A 7,032-nucleotide genomic window follows, 5' to 3' on the forward strand; every position below is an offset into this window, starting at 1 on the left:
GAGCACTTACGAATCGGCGCCTCACGGAACAGTTAAAGGAGTGATACGAGGCATCCCGCTAGAGGACACCGCCCAAGAAATTCAAGACCTAGTGGTGCACAAGCACAACCCGACGGCGTTGCAGGCGAAACGAATTGGCAAGACCAGATCCGTGGTGATCGCCTTCGAGGGACCCATGGTTCCCAATTACGTGCGTTACGGGAACCTGCTCGTTGAATGTTCACTGCACCGCAAGCAGATCGACGTCTGCTACCAGTGCGGCCGCGTCGGACACCGAATGGACGTGTGCCCCAATCCCCAAAATCGCATCTGCCGGGGGTGCGGCATCGCCAACCCGGACAAAGAGCACGCGTGTGTGCCCAAGTGCGGCCTGTGCGGCGGCAAGCATCTCGCCGCCGACCGGGCCTGTAAGGCAAAATTCAAGAAGCCGTACGTGGTGCGGCGCCGGCGCTGGGAACGGCGCCGGGCCATCGACGACAGTAGCCAAGAAGATAGAGGTCCTGCAGGCCGTGCCCAACGCAGCACCTCTTCGCGGAGCCGTTCGAGAACGCCGGCCCGCAAGGGCAGCCACCAAAGCCGCCAACGATCGCGATCCCGTTCCCGGGATGGCCCGAACAGGGCCGACCAGGCGCCATCGGCTGGCTCCAAGGACGGCCGCCGCTGGGAGACGATGGGGAAAGGAGGCAGTCGTAGCTCGAGTGGAAGACGCCGGGGATCCCGTTCGAGGTCCCGGACCAGATCAAGAACCCGGGTCGAGTCCAACCAACGAGGGATACTCGCCGAGAAAAAGGTGGGCTGGACCAACAGGTCTTCCGTCGCTCTAGGGGACGACAGAGAGTTCCCACCCCTCAACCCTAACCCACCTGCCCCCTCTAGCCAAAACGCCGCAACACGCCAAGAGTGCGGCGAATGTACAGAACTTAAAAGACTAATCGAAAGGCAAAACGCCCAGATTCAGGAACAGAATGTGCAGATCAGAGCACTCATGAGTAAAATAGACGCGCTAGCTAGCGGCAGCTCAGCGACTAATTTAACCAAAACGAGCCCGGCACCCGAGGACGCCAACGAGAAACGCAAGGTGCCGCGGAGGGACCCCCTCTCGCCGCGCCTAGAGCGGAGAGGAGAGGCGCAGCCCATGCACCAAGCATTGAATGTTCAAGAAGCGATGGACGCTGAAACCACAGCTGACTGCAAGACGGCAGCAGCGGCACCGCAGCCGTCAAATCAACAACAGCAACCACCGCAAGAGGGCAAACTGGCAGCGATACTCGCAGCCATCAATCAAATTAACGAGAATCTCGACAATATGAATGCCAGGTTAGAGGTCTTCGAGGGTCAAATTAAGATCCTGTCAGTCAAGCACGAACGACTGGCGGCGAAGACAGCGACGATAACCGTGAAGAACAAGTTCGCAGCGCTAAGGAAAGAACGCGCCAATAAAGTCAAGGAATCGATCGCGTACAGGCGCGGTCGCATCAAAACGTCAAAGGAAGATGGCGCAGACGCCGAACAGTAAAAAGCAAATCCGCGGGGGGGAAACAACGATCATTTACCAATGGAATTGCAGGGGCATCCGCACCAAGGAAGCCGAGTTACAACTTCACTTAGATGGGCTCGACCAGAAACCGGATATTATCGCGTTACAAGAGACACACGGCAGACCCAGACTCCCGGGTTACATCACGTACACGGATCCGACGGAAGGCGGGACGGCGTTACTGGTGCGCACCAACATAGCAGCCACCCAGCACCTCACCGCGCAAAAGGGCTGCGAACACACGCTGGTCGAGGTTCACACAAGGACTATTGGCAGTGCCGGAAACCTGTTTGTGATGAGCGCATACTGCAGGCCGTCACAAAGGCAGTACGACTTTGAAACAACAGTGAGCCAGGCGAAGAGGTTGGCGGGAAACAGGCCGCTCCTGGTCCTAGGCGACTTCAACGCCCCTCACACTACATGGGGTTACAAATACCAATCTAAACGAGGCAAGGCTCTAGCAAAGGCAATGGAGGACCAAGAAATGGCGCTCCTCAATGAACCGGGCGTCGCCACCCGAAAGGGAAACAGCGTCAACAGGGACACCACCCCGGACCTGTCGTGGATGGCGGGCTCCCTAGAAGTGGCCTGGCGGAACGAAGACGTAGACCTGGGCTCCGACCACAGTATCATAAGTGTAACGATCAAGGGACCAAGGTACCGGGCAGCCCTCGGCAAAGCCCGGATCACCGACTGGGACCGAATGCGCAAGCACACGGACGAAGAAAACGAGACCTCCGGAGAAAACGCGGAGGAGGGCAGACATCAAACGTACGCAGAATGGGCGCGAGAACAAAAGATCGCGCTCGACAGATTTACTCAAGAAGTTGTGACAACGATGCAGACGCCCTTCGTCGACGCCAAACTAGCACACATGTGGGAGGCGCGGCACTCGCTCACGCGAAGATGGAAGCGTCAACGACGAAACAAGAAGCTCGTCAAACGCATCGCGCTCCTCAACAAACAGATCGCTGAATACGCAACCAAGCTGTGCCGAGAGAACTGGATGAGTACGTGCGACGGGCTGCAGGGAACGCTGTCGGCGCGCAAGACCTGGTGCCTGCTCAGACACCTGATCGACCCGTTGAGCAGCAAGACCGCAACCAACCGCAACCTCACCAAAGTTCTGAACGCTTACGATGGCAACGGCCAAAGGCTCATTGAAGACCTCAAGGCGATCTACCTCAAGACGGAGAGAGGGCGATTTCCGATACCGGAGGAGTACGGGGGACCGGAAAATCCGGCATTGGATGAACCGTTCACCATCATGGAGTTGTTAACAGCCATAGACGAGAGTAATAAGGCGAGCGCACCAGGAATGGACGCCATTACCTACAAGCTGCTCAATAACATGAGTGATGCGGCGGCACGTGGGCTCCTGGGTCACATCAACAGAACCTGGGAAAGCTCGAAGTTGCCCGCAGAATGGAAAGAGGCCGAGGTACGGTTCATACCTAAACCCGGCAAACCTCTGACCATCGAGAACATGCGCCCCATCTCGCTCACGTCCTGTGTGGGCAAGGTCATGGAACGCATGGTTCTCAGAAGACTTCAAGCACACCTGGACGAGACAAATCAGATGCCGGCGACCATGTATGGATTCCGCCAGCACCTGAGCACCCAAGACGTCTTGATCCAATTACACGAATTGGTGATTAAAAAAGCAACGAGGCACGCGCCCCGGAGTATACTGGCTTTGGACCTCAAAGGGGCCTTTGACAACGTGTCCCACGCCAGCGTGCTCAAAAACCTGCGCAAGACGGGGTGTGGCGGCAAGACCTACGGTTATATCAAAGATTTCCTAACCAATAGAGCAACAACTATCCGGATAGGAAATGAACGGTCAGAGCCTGTGGAGCTCGGAGACAGGGGTACCCCACAGGGGTCTGTCCTGTCGCCTCTGCTTTTCAACCTAGCACTCCTGCCCCTGCCCGAACTACTCAATCAGATCGAGGGCGTGGACCACGCGTTCTATGCCGACGATATAACGGTGTGGACGAACCGCGCGGGTTCCGATGCCTGGGTGGAGGAAGCCCTGCAGAGAGCGGCAACGACCGTCCATGTGCACGAGTATGCCAGGACCTGTGGCCTGAGCTGCGCTCCACAGAAATCGGAGCTGCTCATGGTACAGCCCGGAAGATCGAAGAAAGAGCCGCCGCCAAACATAATCATCACCATCGACGGCACAGAGATCAAACCAACGCAGCAGATCCGGATACTGGGCCTGCTGTTGTGCAGCGACGGCAAGGCGCACGCAGCCGTCAACAAAATCAAGACCACATCCGAGCAAGTCCTCAGCATGATCCGGAGAGTCACCAACCGGAACAGAGGAATCAAAGAAGCAGACGCACTGCGCCTGGTGCAGGCATTCGTCGTGTCACGCGTAACGTACTCCGCCCCGTACCTCCAGCTTGCGAAGGTGAACCGCGAAACGCTGAACACGACGATAAGGAAAGCAGTAAAACTCGCCATGGGCATCCCAGTCTACTCGTCAACGCAGAAGCTGCTGGAAATGGGTGCCCACAACACGGTGGAAGAGCTGGTGGAAGCACACCTATCCCACCAGAGGGTAAGGCTGAGCCGGACAGAGCACGGTCGGGCCGTCCTACGCAAGATAGGATGGCAAATTGAACAGCTACCGACAACGGAGCCGCTCCCCACAACGTGGAGAGACATTATTAAGACCAAGCCCCTCCCCCGGAACATGCAGCCGGGGAGGAACAACGAGAGACGCTCTGCGCGGGCCAAGGCACTGGCTCGACAGCTGGAAGAGGACCCCGAGGTCCTCTACGCGGACGCCTCACTTCCCAAGCACGGAACCAGAGCAACGGCGGTCGTCACCACCATAGATAAACTTGTCACAGGCGCGTCGATACGGACGACGAATACAGCCGAAGCAGAAGAAGTGGCCGTGGCCCTCGCACTCGCACAACCGGGAGTGAGGACCGTTGTCACAGACTCCCAGACCGCCTACGCAAGCTACCGCAAGGGGAACATCTCTTCCGTGGCACTAGCGATCCTCATCAAATGCAAATCACCGGGGCGGGCCGTTGAGCTCGTGTGGGTCCCGGCTCACTCGCAAGTGGAAGGCAACGCACTCGCCGACCACTATGCCCGAGAACTATCGATCCGGGCCGAGGACGAGCCAGGGCTACCGCACCCCGTGACAAGCTACAAAGACATCACGCAAATGTACAGAAGCGGCAGATGTAGGCTTCCCCGTCCGCATCCGCAACTCAACCGAATTCAGCAAACGATCGTGCGACGCATGCAAGCGGGGTCGCTAGCGCATCCAGTGCTCTTGCATAAGATGTTCCCAACAGAGCATGACACTTCATGCCCTTTTTGCAGACGGTCAAAAGGCACTCTAGCACACATCCTTGCAGAGTGCACTAAGCTCAAGAACCCCCCACCACCCCTACCCCCCACCCTCCCCAGCCCCAACCCCCCCGAGCGATGGGAGACCTTGTTGTCCAGCCCCGACCTACCGACCCAGCTCGCGCTGGCGGCTAGGGGCCAGGAACTGCTGGACACATATGGGACCTGAGAATAAGGTTCCACCCCATCTGGTGCAAGCGCGCACCACCCGTCACTAAGGGCTCAGCACAAAAGTTGATTCTCTCTCTCTCTCTCCAAAAGAAGTTCCTAGTTGGTTTCAGCGATGTCCTTGTTGAACTAAACGAGATAATTTGTTTATATTTGGCGAAAAGAAAGGGCGCCGTATGGGCAATCTGTCGGTAAACTTCAATGACAGAGGGCTAATTATGACATTTGCACTAAATTACGCATGCAAGCGATCCTGAGCTTTATGAATGTGTTTTGCGAACAAATGAGAATTTATCCCACTGCCTTGGGAGCACAGTGAACTCAACCGATAACAAATCTAGCAAAAATATGGTGCGTGCGTGCGTGCGTGCGTGCGTGTGTGTGTGCGTGAGTGCCGGGGGGGGGCGGTTGGAGGACACCATGGTAATTGTTGTGGCGAAGTAACACGTGCCTTAATGAATTACTGGCTTTTTGAAAATTCAAGCAAGATGTGCTCTAAGGCATTACACGCGGGCAAGGTTTCAAACGGAACAGTGATATATATGGGCAACTTTTTAAAGTATGCTATATAATTACAGAAACACTTTTATTGCAACTGTTTGAAAAAGGAAAAAAAAAACAGCTTCGCTGGAAACTGCGTTGTAATACTCCAAGGTCGCACGCACCTGCTGTCTTTTTTTTTTCTTGTCAATATTGCAAGTCATTTATGTCGATTGTACTTCGTTGTGTATAACCTCGACACTACTATTACCTTAACTAGCGATACATTGGTGCTGTAGACTGAAACACCAAGTACAACTGTTTGCTTAATTACGAAACTTGTTTGTAGCACATGTTCATTCTTTATGTGCGCTGTACGGCTGCTACTGGGCGGGATCAGAGACCTCTGTCAGGCACTCGCTGCCTTTGGTCACTGCATCACATAGAGATTTTATAAAGTTTCAAGAATTAAATGCAAATTCAAATAATTTTTCGGGCCCCGATAATTCACCATGTGTGATTGATAAATAGTTCTATGTCTGTTAAATATAAAAATAACGCACAGACGCATGTACAGGCATTTTCCTTATTTTAATAGTAATTTTTTTTTAAAATTCACATACCCTAAGGGCCCTTTACGGGCGTTACACAGGGAGTTAAAAAAACCAAATAAAATGATCATATTGCATAACACAGTGAAAAATCAGAAAAGCATAAACAAACATGCGCTCAGGAAAACAGGGAACATATCTGGATAAAAGAATTGCTTGAGAACACGCACACGTAGACCACAGTGATCAAGACAATGTAAAAAAGAATACATTTCTGATAATAATCTCTTAAGGACCAGCACAGAGTAAGCACTTCAGTTTGTTCACAAATGTGTCGTAATTATTTTCGGAAACGATTTCTGCAGGTAGTTTATTCCAATGATAAATGGCAAGGAACAATGGCGAATGACGCATAAGTTTGGTCAGAGCTATCTTGGGTTGCACTTTGAGGCAGTGGTCTGATCGGGGGAAAATGCGATGTGCTGGTTTGATACGAGATTCTGTGAACGGCGAAGGATTGTGATAGAGCTTGTGAAAGTGACATAGCAGGGTGACAAGTCTTCGCTTTTCAAGTGAGCTTAAATTTAGAGATGATTTAATATATGTCATGCTGGAGCAGCGAGCGTATTTCCTTGTGATAAACCGAGAAGCCTTATTTTGAAGTGATTCCAGTTTATCGGCAAGATAAGCTTGATGCGGGTTCCAGATGAAACCGGCATATTCTAGTTGTGATCTGACTAAAGTCGTGTGTACTAAGAGTTTGGTCGCCTGATTTGCAAAGTACAAGTTACGTCTAATGAAACCGAAGGTTTTGGATGCTTTCGTGGTTATGTATTCAATGTGTTTGTGCCATGTCAAATCAGAAGAAATGTGAACGCCTAAGTATTTGATTGCAGGAACTTTTTCAATGGCCACGTT

The sequence above is a fragment of the Dermacentor albipictus genome, chromosome 1 (assembly GCF_038994185.2).
Source record: "Dermacentor albipictus isolate Rhodes 1998 colony chromosome 1, USDA_Dalb.pri_finalv2, whole genome shotgun sequence".
In the NCBI taxonomy this organism is placed as follows: Eukaryota; Metazoa; Arthropoda; class Arachnida; order Ixodida; family Ixodidae; genus Dermacentor; species Dermacentor albipictus.